The sequence below is a fragment of the Procambarus clarkii genome, chromosome 3 (assembly GCF_040958095.1).
Source record: "Procambarus clarkii isolate CNS0578487 chromosome 3, FALCON_Pclarkii_2.0, whole genome shotgun sequence".
Taxonomy (NCBI): Eukaryota; Metazoa; Arthropoda; class Malacostraca; order Decapoda; family Cambaridae; genus Procambarus; species Procambarus clarkii.
The window spans coordinates 6,616,022-6,637,540 of NC_091152.1; positions in this window are offsets into that span (position 1 = coordinate 6,616,022).

Sequence of the window (21,519 nt, forward strand, 5' to 3'; positions counted from 1 at the left end):
CCTCACTGATGAATCAGTGTTTGACTGATTGTTGTTACATTGATTATTAGCACCTTTGTTATTTAGTGACAGTGTCACTTTAGGAGTTTCAGGTAAGGAAACTGATGTAGGTACAGTTTTGGTGCATTCAGATTCAGCATTAACTGCTTGGTCTGCTGTATGATTGCTCATATTGCGCAAACCTGTAAATATATCCTGCATTGACAGGGTATTACCATTCTGGCATACATATAATTTATTAAGTGTGTCACCAGACAATTTTCTCTGGATGATAATTTTAGTCATCCACTCAGTAGTTGGGTGATCCACCTCTTTACTGAAAGAATTTATCTGTGACTCAAGCTGAAAACTAAAGGCTTGTAAAGAGTCAACTGATTGTTCTGGTGAAGACAGATTTAATAATTGGTGCACAAGGTTTATAATAGTCTTCTCATTGTTAGCACTTATTTTAGAAGGCTGTTGTGAGCAATTGTGACCATTACTTGTGTTGCTTAAGGCTTCTTATTTAGCCTCAGCTTTAATTATAGCTTCAACTGCTGCTGCAGCATTAGTTTTATCATTTTCTGGTTCAGATTCACTGATCATTGCAGCTTCACTTGTTTCATCTGTAGCTTCACTTGTTTCTCTGGGTTCTGGTGATAAGCTAGTTAATTCAGTAGCCTTATGTATTGAACTTATAGAATCCAGGGAACATTGAGAAGAGTGGTCTGAAAATTGGTCAGACTCTGTAAACAAATCATCACATGAAGCCGTATTAGATGAGAGGTTAGAAAATGAAGGTTGAACTTCAGTTATGGATTCTATGTAGTGATCAGTATTGATTAGAGGATTCTCCTCATCTTGAGGTAGCTCAAGTATTTCATCTGAGCTTGGTGTTAACTCGGATACAGGTCTATTAATGATCTGATCTATCCACTCGGGAATATCTAGTCTCGTGAGCACCTTATCATATTGGTCTAACCTGGTTTGAACGCTACGTTCATAGTTATCAAGCTCAGATTCTGTTAGACATAAGTCGTCTGTGACAGTATGATCGGTCTGGAGTAAATTCCTGTGGGACTCGATTACAGTCTTGATATAATCATATTTTTTGTTAGCGCTCCTTATGGAACTTGCTATTCTGTAGACGTAATCTGGGTCAGTTTCTACACAGTTGTCACATTTGATAAACTGTTTTCCTAGCTGAAGTTGAAGAGCTGTCAAGAATCTTGCATTCCTTTCTAGAGGATTCATTCTTGCGGTAAATTGAGCCTGATAGGGCTTATGTAGCTAGTGGTATAGCTATGGTGTCTGCTCCTTGATGTAGAGCAGGTATAATTATTGACAGCCTGGTATTTCTTGAGGCTGGTTGTAATTTACCTCATTTAGAGGTTAGCTACCTACCTAATAATAAGCAACTAAGATTTGAGTGGTACCTTGGTCTCACTACAGGTGTTCCTCAGCTTAGCTCTTCTAAATCAGCCTCGGATGGGTAGTGGACTTATAGTAACACTCAAAGAATACATAGAAATATGCAATAAAATAATTACACAATAAATGGTTAATCCACCCTTGATAGGGTCAGCACAAAAGAATAATATATGTGTCACTAACTAGCTCAAGCCTAGTCGTGAGAATTTCTACTTAAGAAACTACAACTATATTTAGTCTGTGCTTGTGCCAAATTCAACACAATCACAGCCTAAATTGCTACCTAATAAAGGTTGGCAAAGATTATATTATGGTGCAGTAATGTGCAAATAATTGTGCTGTGTTTTTGGGTTTTTTGTATTTATATAATATACACTTGTATAATTATGTGCATAAGAAATTAAATGAACACAAAAGAATTAATTGTGTTTGGCAAGTATTCTACTGCCGTAATATTATCTAACTCCTGAATGTACTCCTAATTGTGGAATAAAATGTTATCAAGGTTAGTAATGATTAACTAGTATGAGATCAGTAATTTATATTAGTATACTGGATCCCTAAATGTTAATGATCCACTGACTTGAGTGAATCAGTAACTGTAACATGAATTCAGGCTATAATGGACAGTCTGCTGACAGCCATATATTGAAACATTGGTATAGCCTAAATGGTTAACACTTAATTGGTGTTAGTGATTAATATATGGTTATGAGCTGTTGCTCTTGGTGACCTAAAGATTCTACTTCAGTATGAAGTGTAGGTCTAAGTGTTGTGAGTAATTGGCTATGACCTACTAAAGCTACCTTATACATGAGGTGAAAGTAGCAATATGTTAGTGTGATCTAGACTAACTGATGTGTTACACTGTTAGTTGACACAATTAATTAAATAGTTAGTCTAGCTTATGTCACAAAAGGATTAGTTATTAATGATTAATATTGTAATTATAAATTTAATGCCTATCCGGTTCGAAGGACCATAATGTGGGACATTTAGGGCTTGAATCTAATTATTTAAATATTAATGCAGTAAATTAAAATTACGAAAGACCACCCGCTTTTATAGTAAAGAGGGAAACTGAGAAATTATGATCTTTAGATAATTACTAGATGAACCAGTAACTATGGATAAAATACTAGAGAATATGATCATAGAAATAATTAATGAGCTGTATAATTAAATGAATCAAACCCTCAAACACCTACATTGGGGGGTTATTACTGGAACTCAGTACGTCCAGGAACTATTGTGGTTCGTTCACTAATCCAAGATATAATAATCTAATCCTATGAATTATTATGAAACCAATGTCATTACCATTAATGGGAACATAGATTATGAATATAATAATGATAATCACAATAAACACATGTCAATCCAAAAAGAGTTCTGCATGTAAATAATTCCAGATAATTAATAAAGGAAAAACAAAGGAATCTTAGCTTAATGACGATTCCTTTGTGTAAGTCACGATGCTTCCTCTGACTCTCCTGGGCTCGGCTGGCTGACGAGTGGGATGGATTAACATGGGAGAAGGCAGCAGGGAGAATTCTTCTCACGTGCTGCAAAACAAATATTTACAGTAGCAACTAATTAAACTACTGAATCTATATGTTCAAGAAATTAATATTAATAAGAGATAATGGGTAAAACCTGTGGTTTGGTGTTGGTATACGTCGTCACGACAAATCACCCAGCTACCATTCTACACCCTATACGATGCATCAAATAAGGATAAGATACTTAGCTAATATGGGCACTGTATAAGTTTTAAGATTGCCGAAAATTCGTGCCCCAGGCTCTGGCTTCACCTATCCTGGATAATGGTGCGCTTCACTGGCCGGTCACGTGTAGTCAAGAACCAGATTAATTTAAAAAGGTTCCTTATATTACACTGACACCAGTTGAAGATATTGTCTGCAAGGTTGTTCATGCCTCACAGTGGCGACTTTCTTCTGAGGATGGATAACGTTTACCCTGATGACTGGGTAATGGCGTCTCCTCATGAGCACGACGCGAACAGGTCCGCTCGAGAGCTTATGCACACGTGTACTGGCATGCCCTCCTTCCCCACGCCGCGTCTCGCGTTCATTAGACAAATTATTGTCATGAATATTAGTATTTCTCGCATTTGTGCTTGAAATGTTGGAGACAGGACGGGTTTATTATTTAGAAGAGGGAAATATTATTATTTGCCAGTTTCGTGATAGTAAAAATATAAGGGAGAGGAATTAATGTCTCTCCATGGCATTCACTTGTGACGTTAATTTTATTACTAGATAACTGCTATGACTCTAACGCTCTATTCGGCCTTTAGTTGGAGGTCAATTCATCTGTAATTATCACACAGAACGCCTTGGTTTTAGAGAATCGAATTCAATTCTCAGATACATTGGATATAATGTGTTTATTGCAATGAAACCTGACGCAATACTGGCGTCGGGTGACGAGAATTCTAGCCTATTGCACAGATGAAATTATTAGTACATGTGAATTCTGCGTTGTGTTAATTTTACTTACTACAATAATCAGTAGAGTTAGTAATAACTAATGAGAAGACAACAGTGTTGTATTCGGTGTTGGAAATTTCCAACAGGCAAATCGGGCCTTGCATAGTAGACTGAGAAGTGCGTTCTGGCTACTAGGTACGATATATATATATATATATATATATATTGTGACGATAATCTCCTGCAAGAGATTGAGCCTGCTCTTCCCTCCAAAAAATACGTCGTTACAAATATATAAAACTACTATGGAAGAAATGTCCAACAACGACAACAACATCTCCAAGGTTTGCCAGAGCGCAAAACGTATGCAGCCAGGGACACCTGCTTCACCTCAAACCGCCAAACTACCTGTCTTGTTGCCGGCTCCTCGCTGATTGGCCGCCGGTCTGGCTGCAACTGCACTCAACCCACCATACTACTCGATGTCTGGGGCCGCCACGACCTCAGTCCTCAGAATATTCAGTGCTTTCATACGGTTAACACTTCTTCCTGGTAGACTAAAGCTTTGGCTTACGTGTACTAAGAGAGGTGATAGCTTAAAGACAATATTCCTGCACCTCTCATTTTATTGTATATTGCACAGCTTGTTATTGCTCACTTGTCTTAACGTAACTTTTCACTTTGTCATTTAAATTATTCTTATTATTTTGATTCATTGATTTTATTATACGAATTTGTATGTCCATTTTATTCATGTTTTGTTTATTTAACGTAATTAAAATTTCATTGTTAAAGTTTACTTGTGTTTTGTGTGTCTTCTCCTTACCTTACCACAGACGAAGTTCCAGATTTTCTATTTTTTTTAATACTATGTGACGAGGCCATACCCCTAGCTTTGAACAGCCGAACACCAACGCGTTACCGTCACATATTATATGGGGGCCTGTCCTAGGAGCTTCACTCAGGTACTGGTGCCAAGTGGTAATTTATGGTAAGCGTATTTAACTTTGTTAACGTAGCTTTTACTATTTTTCATATTCAATTTCATTTTTTATATGGTGCGGTGTATTGTGCATTACGAGAGTAACATATGGTGAAGGTGAGACAACTTTGGATTACGTGGTGACTGTAGGCCGCAGTCATACTCTTAATTGGTCATCTCTCCCTCCGTGTTGTTACTCGTGTTTACCATCTTTGTCCCTTGGATATTTCTCATTTTGACAGATCATCATATTGGTACCCTGGTACTGTGGTCTGCCCCGGGTCAAGAGTACCCAATCTTCTGCAATCTGACTGTAGGAGGACAAAGAGGGCCATAGTTCCTCTAGCTCGAACTTTAGTTGCTGAATTGGGACCTCAGCAGCAGTTCTCGTCACCAGTTGGCACCTCGCACCCCTACACGTCAGTCAGAGATGATGATACATACAACGGTAGGGAATTAGCTTACTTTTTCAGAGCACAAAAGTTCGCTAATTCTGTAAGTATCATATTAAATTCAGTAGGAAAAACTTGCTTTATGTCCTATAGAGACTCGGCAAGGTATGCCTACATCCTTGGACTACCAATTTTACTTTTGAGGCAATTTACTGTTTCATTTGTTTTCGAAACTCTGTTTCATTTGTTAGTAGGATTTTCTTGCCCTTATCCTCTTACATGAGTACGGGTACAAGATTTCCTGCGCCTTTGATTTAAATTAATCATTTAACATCTTGTACTTAACTTTAATTGTTAAAGATCCCACAGGATAGGTATCAGTTGCCACGTTGTCCTGTTTCTGACATTCACTATAACTGAATATTCGTGTTACATTTATTTGCTAATTTCACCATGTTTCGTCTCCAAGCTTTCCGTGCAAATCCAGCAGGTGAAATAGGGACTTTAAATCGTGCCAAGAGGACTGAATTACAAACTCTTGCACATGAGTATCAACTAGAAGTTCCCTACCAAGCCAACAAAAATGACCTACACAACCTGTTGCTGGATTACTATTTAGAGCAAGGTAAGATAGACTCTGAAACTCATGAAACTTACTATATTGCAGATAAAACTGATTTGGCAACGATGAAACTCAAACTAGAGCTGGCCAAGATTGAACGTGCTTTGAGCAGCACAAGAAGAAGCAGCTGCCATACGAAGGGAAGAACAAGAACGTGAGGCTGCCTTAAGAAGGGAAGAAATCACTCTCAGAGAACGTGAAACTACTTTGAGGAGAGGAAGAACAAGAACGCGAAGCTGCCTTGAGGAGAGAAGAACACGAACGTGAGGTCGCATTACTCCGTGAACGTGAACGAGTACAGCTTGAAACACTCCAGGAGCGGAACGCGTACAGCTTGAAAGCAAACAACGTGAGTTGGAGATGCAACGCGAACATGACAAGCAACAAGACTCTGGCTCTAGAGTGTCGTCAACGCGAAATCGCGTTGGAAACTTCACACTTCACTCAACGCCAGCAAGCTACTGCCAATCTTCCCGTCAGTTTTAATATATCACATGCAAGTAAGTTAATGCCATCCTTTGTAGAAGCAGAAGTTGATGTTTTTTACCACCTTTGAAACCCTTGCTAATCAACTCAGTTGGCCTGTCGACCAATGGGCCACACTTCTCAGAGTCCATCTTACAGGTAGAGCTGCAGTCACACTCAGTACTTTGGCGTCTGAGAATGACTACCACACTCTGAAACAAGCAGTGTTGGACGCCTACCTCCTTTCCACGGAAAGTTATAGAAGGAAATTCCGTGACCACCTGAAGGCAAGTACCACTACCTTCCTCGAGTTTGCTAACACAAAACGGAGATATTTCATGAAATGGCTGGAAGCAGCACATGTCTCTACTTTTACAGAACTCGTCAACCTGATGCTTGTTGAAGAATTCTTGAGGCGTGTGCCGCCTCCTGTCCGTCTCTACTTAGCAGATAAAGAAGAAACCGACTACCTGAAGTGTGCTAAGTCGGCTGACACTTACAGCCTCATCCACCGGCTGACACCCGAACCATCCTCCAGTAAGAAGTCGTGGTACAGTTACGAGAAAGTGAGCCCGATCAAGCTGGTTCGCAACTGTACTGCAAGTATTGTAGACTCTATGGACATACCATAGACAAGTGTGGTAAGTCTCAATACAAGGGAACCACTGACCCACAGAAACCCAAACCAACTCCTCCTAAGTCCGGTAAGCCTGTGATGAATGTTGGTGTTAATGTTAATGATCTTCTCTTTTCAGTAACCACCTGTATACTGGAACTATCTCTGCCAACGGTTCAAATCCGGAGGGACGTTTCAAATTGAAGATCTTGAGGGACACAGCGGCTCTTCAATCGATCATCTTGAAGTCGGCCGTGCCCAACATCGTCTACACCGGAGAAACTGTCTTCATCACTGACCTCACTGCTACCACTCCATACCCTCTCGCCAGAGTCCACCTGGATTGTCCCTACGTGAACGGAGAAGTCCAAGTCGCCGTCAGGGAAAAGCCTTTTCCCATGCCTGGAGTGCAACTTCTCCTAGGCAACGACTTGGCAGAAGACCTGCAACCGACCACCTGATCGTCATGGACAAACCCCAGGTGTGTAACTCTGTGCCAAGTAACCCTATTCTAGCGTATGTTCCAGCAGAGGTTCAAGAGAGTGATGAAGTTTCTCCTCCGGTTCTCGTGACCACCCGTGCACAAGCCGCACGTCCACAGCCAGCTGACCCTACTGCTACCGCTGTCCCTCAAGACCCTCAGAAACTACCCCCGCATCTGACCAAGTTGGAGTTCCGTACGTTGCAGAGGGAAGATCTTACTTTAACACCATTGTTTTTCCAGGCTGAGACTCAACCCGACAGTATTCCTGGGTTCTTCCTAGAGAACGACTTGCTCTACCGCAGATATAGACCCAGTAAACTGAAGGAGGAGGACGATTGGGCCAACATCGAACAACTTGTGATTCCTACCAGCCTGCGGCCCACTATTCTACACTGGCCCACGGAGCATTCTCCCACTACGGCTTCAACAAGACTTACCATGGAATTCGTCAAGACTACTACTGGCCAGGTATGGTAAATAGCGTCAAACAGTGTCATACATGTCAGATGGCAGGCAAACCGAACATCTCCATTCCAGAGCGCCACTGATTCCCATACAGGTGCCTGCGGAACCTTTCCACAGACTCATAATAGACTGTGTGGTCCTTTACCTCGGACCAGTTCAGGTAACGCCTACATCCTAACCCTCCTGTGTCCTACCACCAGATTTCCCATAGCAGTTCCAGTGAAGAACATCACGGCTGCTACGGTTATAAAACATCTATTGAAGATCTTCACTCAATACGGATTTCCCAGGGAGATTCAGAGCGACTGTGGAACCAACTTCACCAGTGATCTCTTCAAAAGGACACTGGAGGAGTTCAACATCAAACAGGTATTGTCCAGCCCCTATCATCCTGCTTCACAGGGTTCTCTTGAACGTAGTCATCAGACAATCAAAGCACTCTTGAAAAAGTTTTGTAGTGAAACCTCTAAGGATTGGATAAGCAGATTGACCTTTATAATGTGTATTTACAGAAGTCTCCCCAATGAGTCCCTATAGTATCTCCTTATGAGATGCTCTACGGCCGTAAGTGCCGTACTCCCTTAAGGCTTTCAAAGACTCTTCAGAGATGCCACCTTCAGTGAGCATCAGAATGTGCCCCAGTTTCTTCAAACCTTCAACACATTCTAGAGAGAGTCCACCGCTTTGCCCATGATAATCTATTGAAAGCCCAGGAGAGGATGAACACTCATTACAACCAGACCAGCAAAGTAAGAAAATTTAAACCAGGAGACTTCATTCTAGCATACTTCCCTATCCCAGGTTCACCTTTACAAAACAGGTTTTCAGGACCCTACCGCGTCAAAGAGTGCAGAAATAACAACAACTACGTCATAGAGACTCCAGATAGGCGGCGGAAGACCCAGCTGTGCCACGTCAACCTCCTGAACAATATAATGGTACTCCTCCCACTGTCCTGATTAACTGTTCTACCTTCACAGAACCTACATCCACAGTGAGACCTTCCCAGCTTCTCCTCCCGAAAGCACTGACAAGGAGTCGGCGCTTTATAATTCCGAAATCCTTAATGATCTTCCAAATACTTTCAGGATAATAATCGTGCTCCTTTGCCCTATTCTAATTCCACTCTCACCTCGTCAGATAAGCCCTTCATCCTCCATGTCGACGCCAGTGGTACCGACGTTGGTGGTGTCGTGATGCAGCAACGAGGCGAGAAGAATACACCTGTCAGCGACTACTGCTACAAGGAACTACGGAACCATTGGCAAGGAGCTACTCTTCATCATCCTGAAGCTCCAGCACTTCACTCCACACCTGCAAAGTGCTCGGTCCACCATCAACACGGACCACACCACCCTACACCTCCTGCAGCACGCCCACTTCACATCTCAACGTCTTCTACTATGGGCTTGCTAACTGCAGAAATTCAACCTGGAGACACGCTATACCAAGATTCTGACAATCTTAGCCCATGATCTCTCCAGAGTTTATGAAGTAGAAGCGACTCCATCTATTACTCCACCACATAACGACGTACTTCTTCCAGAACCGCAGGCTTCGGGGAGAGTTGTGACGATAATCTCCTGCAAGAGATTGAGCCTGCTCTTCCCTCCAAAAAATACGTCGTTACAAATATATAAAACTACTATGGAAGAAATGTCCAACAACGACAACAACATCTCAAGGTTTGCCAGAGCGCAAAAACGTATGCAGCCAGGGACACCTGCTTCACCTCAAACTGCCAAACTACCTGTCTTGTTGCCGGCTCCTCGCTGATTGGCCGCCGGTCTGGCTGCAACTGCACTCAACCCTAATACTACTCGATGTCTGGGGCCGCCACGACCTCAGTCCTCAGAATATTCAGTGCTTTCATACGGTTAACACTTCTTCCTGGTAGACTAAAGCTTTGGCTTACGTGTACTAAGAGAGGTGATAGCTTAAAGCCATTATTCCTGCACCTCTCATTTTATTGTATATTGCACAGCTTGTTATTGCTCACTTGTCTTAACGTAACTTTTCACTTTGTCATTTAAATTATTCTTATTATTTTGATTGATTGATTTTATTATACGAATTTGTATGTCCATTTTATTCATGTTTTGTTTATTTAACGTAATTAAAATTTCATTGTTAAAGTTTACTTGTGTTTTGTGTGTCTTCTCCTTACCTTACCACAGACGAAGTTCCAGATTTTCTATTTTTTTAATACTATGTGACGAGACAATACCCCTAGCTTTGAACAGCCGAACACCATATATATATATATATATATATATATATATATATTATATAATATATATATATATATATATATATATATATATATTTTATTAAATATGACCGAAAAAGTAAGATTAATAATTCTAACACGAATTTTCTCAATCTTTCGTACATTATGCTTCACTGTTGGAGGTAAATCAAAAATCACTTCTCCAAAATTCATTTTTATTTCTAGTCTGACGCGACACGGGCGCGTTTCGTAAAACTTATTACATTTTCAAAGACTTCACAAATACACAACTGATTAGAACTTGCGTTTCCCTGATTTTATATCTACATTTGAGTGAGGTGGGAAGGGTGATGTGGCATTACATTTGAGTAAGGTGGGAAGGATGATGTGGCATTAGAGGATATTAATAGGGTATTAAAAGTATCAACACAAGACAGAACACGAAACAATGGATATTGAATAGAAGTGTTTGTAGAAAGCCTATTGGTCCATATTTCTTGATGCTTCTATATTGGAGCGGAGTCTTGAGGTGGGTAGAATATAGTTGTGCAATAATTGGCTGTTGATTGCTGGTGTTGACTTCTTGATGTGTAGTGCCTCGCAAACGTCGAGCCGCCTGCTATCGCTGTATCTATCGATGATTTCTGTGTTGTTTACTAGGATTTCTCTGGCGATGGTTTGGTTATGGGAAGAGATTATATGTTCCTTAATGGAGCCCTGTTGTTTATGCATCGTTAAACGCCTAGAAAGAGATGTTGTTGTCTTGCCTATATACTGGGTTTTTTGGAGCTTACAGTCCCCAAGTGGGCATTTGAAGGCATAGACGACGTTAGTCTCTTTTAAAGCGTTCTGTTTCGTGTCTGGAGAGTTTCTCATGAGTAGGCTGGCCGTTTTTCTGGTTTTATAGTAAATCGTCAGTTGTATCCTCTGATTTTTGTCTGTAGGGATAACGTTTCTATTAACAATATCTTTCAGGACCCTTTCCTCTGTTTTATGAGCTGTGGAAAAGAAGTTCCTGTAAAATAGTCTAATAGGGGGTATAGGTGTTGTGTTAGTTGTCTCTTCGGAGGTTGCATGGCTTTTCACTTTCCTTCTTATGATGTCTTCGATGAAACCATTGGAGAAGCCGTTATTGACTAGAACCTGCCTTACCCTACAGAGTTCTTCGTCGACTTGCTTCCATTCTGAGCTGTGGCTGAGAGCACGGTCGACGTATGCGTTAACAACACTCCTCTTGTACCTGTCAGGGCAGTCGCTGTTGGCATATAGGCACATTCCTATGTTTGTTTCCTTTGTGTAGACTGCAGTGTGGAAACCTCCGCCCTTTTCCATGACTGTTACATCTAGAAAAGGCAGCTTCCCATCCTTTTCCGTCTCGTAAGTGAAACGCAGCACGGAACTCTGCTCAAATGCCTCCTTCAGCTCCTGCAGATGTCTGACATCAGGTACCTGTGTAAAAATGTCGTCAACATACCTGCAGTATATGGCCGGTTTCAAGTTCATGTCGACTAAGACTTTTTGCTCGATGGTACCCATGTATAAGTTTGCAAACAGGACACCTAGGGGAGAACCCATAGCGACCCCATCTACTTGCTTATACATGTGCCCATCCGGGCTCAAGAAGGGTGCCTCTTTAGTACAAGCTTGGAGTAGTTTCCTCAGAATACTTTCTGGCATGTCAAGATGAGTACAGGCTGGATCACGATACACTCTGTCGGCTATCATTCCGATTGTCTCGTCCACAGGTACGTTGGTAAACAGCGATTCTACGTCCAACGAGGCTCTTATCCCTGTGGCCCGTGCGCCCCGCAGTAAGTCCACAAATTCCTTTGGAGACTTCAGGCTGAAGGCGCAAGGAACATAAGGAGTCAGCAGGCCGTTGAGTCGCTTCGCCAATCTGTACGTGGGTGTGGGTATCTGGCTAATGATTGGCCGAAGTGGGTTTCCAGGCTTGTGCGTCTTGACATTTCCATACGCATATCCAGGTTTATATTCCCCAATGATCTTTGGCAGGTGGAGTCCGGATTTCTTGGCGTTCACAGTTTCGATCAGTTTGTTGACCTTTGCTTTTAATTCGGCTGTAGTGTCCTTCGTTACCCTTTGGAACTTAGTCATATATGTCATTCTTAAAAAGACGAATATCTGGCGAAAATGAACATCATACTCTCTGACTAAGTTCCAAAGGGTAACGAAGGACACTACAGCCGAATTAAAAGCAAAGGTCAACAAACTGATCGAAACTGTGAACGCCAAGAAATCCGGACTCCACCTGCCAAAGATCATTGGGGAATATAAACCTGGATATGCGTATGGAAATGTCAAGACGCACAAGCCTGGAAACCCACTTCGGCCAATCATTAGCCAGATACCCACACCCACGTACAGATTGGCGAAGCGACTCAACGGCCTGCTGACTCCTTATGTTCCTTGCGCCTTCAGCCTGAAGTCTCCAAAGGAATTTGTGGACTTACTGCGGGGCGCACGGGCCACAGGGATAAGAGCCTCGTTGGACGTAGAATCGCTGTTTACCAACGTACCTGTGGACGAGACAATCGGAATGATAGCCGACAGAGTGTATCGTGATCCAGCCTGTACTCCTCTTGACATGCCAGAAAGTATTCTGAGGAAACTACTCCAAGCTTGTACTAAAGAGGCACCCTTCTTGAGCCCGGATGGGCACATGTATAAGCAAGTAGATGGGGTCGCTATGGGTTCTCCCCTAGGTGTCCTGTTTGCAAACTTATACATGGGTACCATCGAGCAAAAAGTCTTAGTCGACATGAACTTGAAACCGGCCATATACTGCAGGTATGTTGACGACATTTTTACACAGGTACCTGATGTCAGACATCTGCAGGAGCTGAAGGAGGCATTTGAGCAGAGTTCCGTGCTGCGTTTCACTTACGAGACGGAAAAGGATGGGAAGCTGCCTTTTCTAGATGTAACAGTCATGGAAAGGGCGGAGGTTTCCACACTGCAGTCTACACAAAGGAAACAAACATAGGAATGTGCCTAAATGCCAACAGCGACTGCCCTGACAGGTACAAGAGGAGTGTTGTTAACGCATACGTCGACCGTGCTCTCAGCCACAGCTCAGAATGGAAGCAAGTCGACGAAGAACTCTGTAGGGTAAGGCAGGTTCTAGTCAATAACGGCTTCTCCAATGGTTTCATCGAAGACATCATAAGAAGGAAAGTGAAAAGCCATGCAACCTCCGAAGAGACAACTAACACAACACCTATACCCCCTATTAGACTATTTTACAGGAACTTCTTTTCCACAGCTCATAAAACAGAGGAAAGGGTCCTGAAAGATATTGTTAATAGAAACGTTATCCCTACAGACAAAAATCAGAGGATACAACTGACGATTTACTATAAAACCAGAAAAACGGCCAGCCTACTCATGAGAAACTCTCCAGACACGAAACAGAACGCTTTAAAAGAGACTAACGTCGTCTATGCCTTCAAATGCCCACTTGGGGACTGTAAGCTCCAAAAAACCCAGTATATAGGCAAGACAACAACATCTCTTTCTAGGCGTTTAACGATGCATAAACAACAGGGCTCCATTAAGGAACATATAATCTCTTCCCATAACCAAACCATCGCCAGAGAAATCCTAGTAAACAACACAGAAATCATCGATAGATACAGCGATAGCAGGCGGCTCGACGTTTGAGAGGCACTACACATCAAGAAGTCAACACCAGCAATCAACAGCCAATTATTGCACAACTATATTCTACCCACCTCAAGACTCCGCTCCAATATAGAAGCATCAAGAAATATGGACCAATAGGCTTTCTACAAACACTTCTATTCAATATCCATTGTTTCGTGTTCTGTCTTGTGTTGATACTTTTAATACCCTATTAATATCCTCTAATGCCACATCATCCTTCCCACCTTACTCAAATGTAATGCCACATCACCCTTCCCACCTCACTCAAATGTAGATATAAAATCAGGGAAACGCAAGTTCTAATCAGTTGTGTATTTGTGAAGTCTTTGAAAATGTAATAAGTTTTACGAAACGCGCCCGTGTCGCGTCAGACTAGAAATAAAAATGAATTTTGGAGAAGTGATTTTTGATTTACCTCCAACAGTGAAGCATAATGTACGAAAGATTGAGAAAATTCGTGTTAGAATTATTAATCTTACTTTTTCGGTCATATTTAATAAAATATGTCTACAGGAAAGACTGCTACCAAAATATACTAATATATATATATATATATATATATATATATATATATATATAGTGACGGTAACGCGTTGGTGTTCGGCTGTTCAAAGCTAGGGGTATTGTCTCGTCACATAGTATTAAAAAATAATAGAAATCTGGAACTTCGTCTGTGGTAAGGTAAGGAGAAGACACACAAAACACAAGTAAACTTTAACAATGAAATTTTAATTACGTTAAATAAACAAAACATGAATAAAATGGACATACAAATTCGTATAATAAAATCAATCAATCAAAATAATAAGAATAATTTAAATGACAAAGTGAAAAGTTACGTTAAGACAAGTGAGCAATAACAAGCTGTGCAATATACAATAAAATGAGAGGTGCAGGAATAATGGCTTTAAGCTATCACCTCTCTTAGTACACGTAAGCCAAAGCTTTAGTCTACCAGGAAGAAGTGTTAACCGTATGAAAGCACTGAATATTCTGAGGACTGAGGTCGTGGCGGCCCCAGACATCGAGTAGTATTATGGGTTGAGTGCAGTTGCAGCCAGACCGGCGGCCAATCAGCGAGGAGCCGGCAACAAGACAGGTAGTTTGGCAGTTTGAGGTGAAGCAGGTGTCCCTGGCTGCATACGTTTTGCGCTCTGGCAAACCTTGGAGATGTTGTTGTCGTTGTTGGACATTTCTTCCATAGTAGTTTTATATATTTGTAACGACGTATTTTTTGGAGGGAAGAGCAGGCTCAATCTCTTGCAGGAGATTATCGTCACAACTCTCCCCCGAAGCCTGCGGTTCTGGAAGAAGTACGTCGTTATGTGGTGGAGTAATAGATGGAGTCGCTTCTACTTCATAAACTCTGGAGAGATCATGGGCTAAGATGTTGTCAGAATCTTGGTATAGCGTGTCTCCAGGTTGAATTTCTGCAGTTAGCAAGCCCATAGTAGAAGACGTTGAGATGTGAAGTGGGCGTGCTGCAGGAGGTGTAGGGTGGTGTGGTCCGTGTTGATGGTGGACCGAGCACTTTGCAGGTGTGGAGTGAAGTGCTGGAGCTTCAGGATGATGAAGAGTAGCTCCTTGCCAATGGTTCCGTAGTTCCTTGTAGCAGTAGTCGCTGACAGGTGTATTCTTCTCGCCTCGTTGCTGCATCACGACACCACCAACGTCGGTACCACTGGCGTCGACATGGAGGATGAAGGGCTTATCTGACGAGGTGAGAGTGGAATTAGAATAGGGCAAAGGAGCACGATTATTATCCTGAAAGTATTTGGGAAGATCATTAAGGATTTCGGAATTATAAAGCGCCGACTCCTTGTCAGTGCTTTCGGGAGGAGAAGCTGGGAAGGTCTCACTGTGGATGTAGGGTTCTGTGAAGGTAGAACAGTTAATCAGGACAGTGGGAGGAGTACCATTATATTGTTTCAGGAGGTTGACGTGGCACAGCTGGGTCTTCCGCCGCCTATCTGGAGTCTCTATGACGTAGTTGTTGTTATTTCTGCACTCTTTGACGCGGTAGGGTCCTGAAAACCTGTTTTGTAAAGGTGAACCTGGGATAGGGAAGTATGCTAGAATGAAGTCTCCTGGTTTAAATTTTCTTACTTTGCTGGTCTGGTTGTAATGAGTGTTCATCCTCTCCTGGGCTTTCAATAGATTATCATGGGCAAAGCGGTGGACTCTCTCTAGAATGTGTTGAAGGTTTTGAAGAAACTGGGGCACATTCTGATGCTCACTGAAGGTGGCATCTCTGAGAGAGTCTTTGAAAGCCTTAAGGGGAGTACGGCACTTACGGCCGTAGAGCATCTCATAAGGAGATACTCCTAGGGACTCATTGGGGAGACTTCTGTAAATACACATTATAAGGTCAATCTGCTTATCCCAATCCTTAGAGGTTTCACTACAAAACTTTTTCAAGAGTGCTTTGATTGTCTGATGACTACGTTCAAGAGAACCCTGTGAAGCAGGATGATAGGGGCTGGACAATACCTGTTTGATGTTGAACTCCTCCAGTGTCCTTTTGAAGAGATCACTGGTGAAGTTGGTTCCACAGTCGCTCTGAATCTCCCTGGAAATCCGTATTGAGTGAAGATCTTCAATAGATGTTTTATAACCGTAGCAGCCGTGATGTTCTTCACTGGAACTGCTATGGGAAATCTGGTGGTAGGACACAGGAGGTTAGGATGTAGGCGTTACCTGAACTGGTCCGAGGTAAAGGACCAACACAGTCTATTATGAGTCTGTGGAAAGGTTCCGCAGGCACCTGTATGGGAATCAGTGGCGCTCTGGGAATGGAGATGTTCGGTTTGCCTGCCATCTGACATGTATGACACTGTTTGACGCTATTTACCATACCTGGCCAGTAGTAGTCTTGACGAATTCCATGGTAAGTCTTGTTGAAGCCGTAGTGGGAGAATGCTCCGTGGGCCAGGTGTAGAATAGTGGGCCGCAGGCTGGTAGGAATCACAAGTTGTTCGATGTTGGCCCAATCGTCCTCCTCCTTCAGTTTACTGGGTCTATATCTGCGGTAGAGCAAGTCGTTCTCTAGGAAGAACCCAGGAATACTGTCGGGTTGAGTCTCAGCCTGGAAAAACAATGGTGTTAAAGTAAGATCTTCCCTCTGCAACGTACGGAACTCCAACTTGGTCAGATGCGGGGGTAGTTTCTGAGGGTCTTGAGGGACAGCGGTAGCAGTAGGGTCAGCTGGCTGTGGACGTGCGGCTTGTGCACGGGTGGTCACGAGAACCGGAGGAGAAACTTCATCACTCTCTTGAACCTCTGCTGGAACATACGCTAGAATAGGGTTACTTGGCACAGAGTTACACACCTGGGGTTTGTCCATGACGATCAGGATGGTCGGTTGCAGGTCTTCTGCCAAGTCGTTGCCTAGGAGAAGTTGCACTCCAGGCATGGGAAAAGGCTTTTCCCTGACGGCGACTTGGACTTCTCCGTTCACGTAGGGACAATCCAGGTGGACTCTGGCGAGAGGGTATGGAGTGGTAGCAGTGAGGTCAGTGATGAAGACAGTTTCTCCGGTGTAGACGATGTTGGGCACGCCGACTTCAAGATGATCGATTGAAGAGCCGCTGTGTCCCTCAAGATCTTCAATTTGAAACGTCCCTCCGGATTTGAACCGTTGGCAGAGATAGTTCCAGTATACAGGTGGTTACTGAAAAGAGAAAGATCATTAACATTAACACCAACATTCATCACAGGCTTACCGGACTTAGGAGGAGTTGGTTTGGGTTTCTGTGGGTCAGTGGTTCCCTTGTATTGAGACTTACCACACTTGTCTATGGTATGTCCATAGAGTCTACAATACTTGCAGTACAGTTGCGAACCAGCTTGATCGGGGCTCACTTTCTCGTAACTGTACCACGACTTCTTACTGGAGGATGGTTCGGGTGTCAGCCGGTGGATGAGGCTGTAAGTGTCAGCCGACTTAGCACACTTCAGGTAGTCGGTTTCTTCTTTATCTGCTAAGTAGAGACGGACAGGAGGCGGCACACGCCTCAAGAATTCTTCAACAAGCATCAGGTTGACGAGTTCTGTAAAAGTAGAGACATGTGCTGCTTCCAGCCATTTCATGAAATATCTCCGTTTTGTGTTAGCAAACTCGAGGAAGGTAGTGGTACTTGCCTTCAGGTGGTCACGGAATTTCCTTCTATAACTTTCCGTGGAAAGGAGGTAGGCGTCCAACACTGCTTGTTTCAGAGTGTGGTAGTCATTCTCAGACGCCAAAGTACTGAGTGTGACTGCAGCTCTACCTGTAAGATGGACTCTGAGAAGTGTGGCCCATTGGTCGACAGGCCAACTGAGTTGATTAGCAAGGGTTTCAAAGGTGGTAAAAAACACATCAACTTCTGCTTCTACAAAGGATGGCATTAACTTACTTGCATGTGATATATTAAAACTGACGGGAAGATTGGCAGTAGCTTGCTGGCGTTGAGTGAAGTGTGAAGTTTCCAACGCGATTTCGCGTTGACGACACTCTAGAGCCAGAGTTGCTTGTTGCTTGTCATGTTCGCGTTGCATCTCCAACTCGCGTTGTTTGCTTTCAAGCTGTACGCGTTCCCGCTCCTGGAGTGTTTCAAGCTGTACTCGTTCACGTTCACGGAGTAATGCGACCTCACGTTCGTGTTCTTCTCTCCTCAAGGCAGCTTCGCGTTCTTGTTCTTCTCTCCTCAAAGTAGTTTCACGTTCTCTGAGAGTGATTTCTTCCCTTCTTAAGGCAGCCTCACGTTCTTGTTCTTCCCTTCGTATGGCAGCTGCTTCTCTTTGCTGCTCACGTTCAATCTTGGCCAGCTCTAGTTTGAGTTTCATCGTTGCCAAATCAGTTTTATCTGCAATATAGTAAGTTTCATGAGTTTCAGAGTCTATCTTACCTTGCTCTAAATAGTAATCCAGCAACAGGTTGTGTAGGTCATTTTTGTTGGCTTGGTAGGGAACTTCTAGTTGATACTCATGTGCAAGAGTTTGTAATTCAGTCCTCTTGGCACGATTTAAAGTCCCTATTTCACCTGCTGGATTTGCACGGAAAGCTTGGAGACGAAACATGGTGAAATTAGCAAATAAATGTAACATGAATATTCAGTTATAGTGAATGTCAGAAACAGGACAACGTGGCAACTGATACCTATCCTGTGGGATCTTTAACAATTAAAGTTAAGTACAAGATGTTAAATGATTAATTTAAATCAAAGGCGCAGGAAATCTTGTACCCGGTACTCATGTAAGAGGATAAGGGCAAGAAAATCCTACTAACAAATGAAACAGAGTTTCGAAAACAAATGAAACAGTAAATTGCCTCAAAAGTAAAATTGGTAGTCCAAGGATGTAGGCATACCTTGCCGAGTCTCTATAGGACATAAAGCAAGTTTTTCCTACTGAATTTAATATGATACTTACAGAATTAGCGAACTTTTGTGCTCTGAAAAAGTAAGCTAATTCCCTACCGTTGTATGTATCATCATCTCTGACTGACGTGTAGGGGTGCGAGGTGCCAACTGGTGACGAGAACTGCTGCTGAGGTCCCAATTCAGCAACTAAAGTTCGAGCTAGAGGAACTATGGCCCTCTTTGTCCTCCTACAGTCAGATTGCAGAAGATTGGGTACTCTTGACCCGGGGCAGACCACAGTACCAGGGTACCAATATGATGATCTGTCAAAATGAGAAATATCCAAGGGACAAAGATGGTAAACACGAGTAATAACACGGAGGGAGAGATGACCAATTAAGAGTATGACTGCGGCCTACAGTCACCACGTAATCCAAAGTTGTCTCACCTTCACCATATGTTACTCTCGTAATGCACAATACACCGCACCATATAAAAAATGAAATTGAATATGAAAAATAGTAAAAGCTACGTTAACAAAGTTAAATACGCTTACCATAAATTACCACTTGGCACCAGTACCTGAGTGAAGCTCCTAGGACAGGCCCCCATATAATATGTGACGGTAACGCGTTGGTGTTCGGCTGTTCAAAGCTAGGGGTATGGCCTCGTCACATAGTATTAAAAAAAATAGAAAATCTGGAACTTCGTCTGTGGTAAGGTAAGGAGAAGACACACAAAACACAAGTAAACTTTAACAATGAAATTTTAATTACGTTAAATAAACAAAACATGAATAAAATGGACATACAAATTCGTATAATAAAATCAATGAATCAAAATAATAAGAATAATTTAAATGACAAAGTGAAAAGTTACGTTAAGACAAGTGAGCAATAACAAGCTGTGCAATATACAATAAAATGAGAGGTGCAGGAATATTGGCTTTAAGCTATCACCTCTCTTAGTACACGTAAGCCAAAGCTTTAGTCTACCAGGAAGAAGTGTTAACCGTATGAAAGCACTGAATATTCTGAGGACTGAGGTCGTGGCGGCCCCAGACATCGAGTAGTATGGTGGGTTGAGTGCAGTTGCAGCCAGACCGGCGGCCAATCAGCGAGGAGCCGGCAACAAGACAGGTAGTTTGGCGGTTTGAGGTGAAGCAGGTGTCCCTGGCTGCATACGTTTTGCGCTCTGGCAAACCTTAGAGATGTTGTTGTCGTTGTTGGACATTTCTTCCATAGTAGTTTTATATATTTGTAACGACGTATTTTTTGGAGGGAAGAGCAGGCTCAATCTCTTGCAGGAGATTATCGTCACAATATATATATATATATATATATATATATATATGTCGTACCTAGTAGCCAGAACGCACTTCTCAGTCTACTATGCAAGGCCCATTTGCCTGTTGGAAATTTCCAACACCGAATACAACACTGTTGTCTTCTCATTAGTTATTACTAACTCTACTGATTATTGTAGTAAGTAAAATTAACACAACGCAGAATTCACATGTACTAATAATTTCATCTGTGCAATAGGCTAGAATTCTCGTCACCCGACGCCAGTATTGCGTCAGGTTTCATTGCAATAAACACATTATATCCAATGTATCTGAGAATTGAATTCGATTCTCTAAACCAAGGCGTTCTGTGTGATAATTACAGATGAATTGACCTCCAACTAAAGGCCGAATAGAGCGTTAGAGTCATAGCAGTTATCTAGTAATAAAAATTAACGTCACAAGTGAATGCCATGGAGAGACATTAATTCCTCTCCCTTATATTTTTACTATCACGAAACTGGCAAATAATAATATTTCCCTCTTCTAAATAATAAACCCGTCCTGTCTCCAACATTTCAAGCACAAATGCGAGAAATACTAATATTCATGACAATAATTTGTCTAATGAACGCGAGACGCGGCGTGGGGAAGGAGGGCATGCCAGTACACGTGTGCATAAGCTCTCGAGCGGACCTGTTCGCGTCGTGCTCACGAGGAGACGCCATTACCCAGTCATCAGGGTAAACGTTATCCATCCTCAGAAGAAAGTCGCCACTGTGAGGCGTGAACAACCTTGCAGACAATATCTTCAACTGGTGTCAGTGTAATATAAGGAACCTTTTTAAATTAATCTGGTTCTTGACTACACGTGACCGGCCAGTGAAGCGCACCATTATCCAGGATAGGTGAAGCCAGAGCCTGGGGCACGAATTTTCGGCAATCTTAAAACTTATACAGTGCCCATATTAGCTAAGTATCTTATCCTTATTTGATGCATCGTATAGGGTGTAGAATGGTAGCTGGGTGATTTGTCGTGACGACGTATACCAACACCAAACCACAGGTTATTACCCATTATCTCTTATTAAT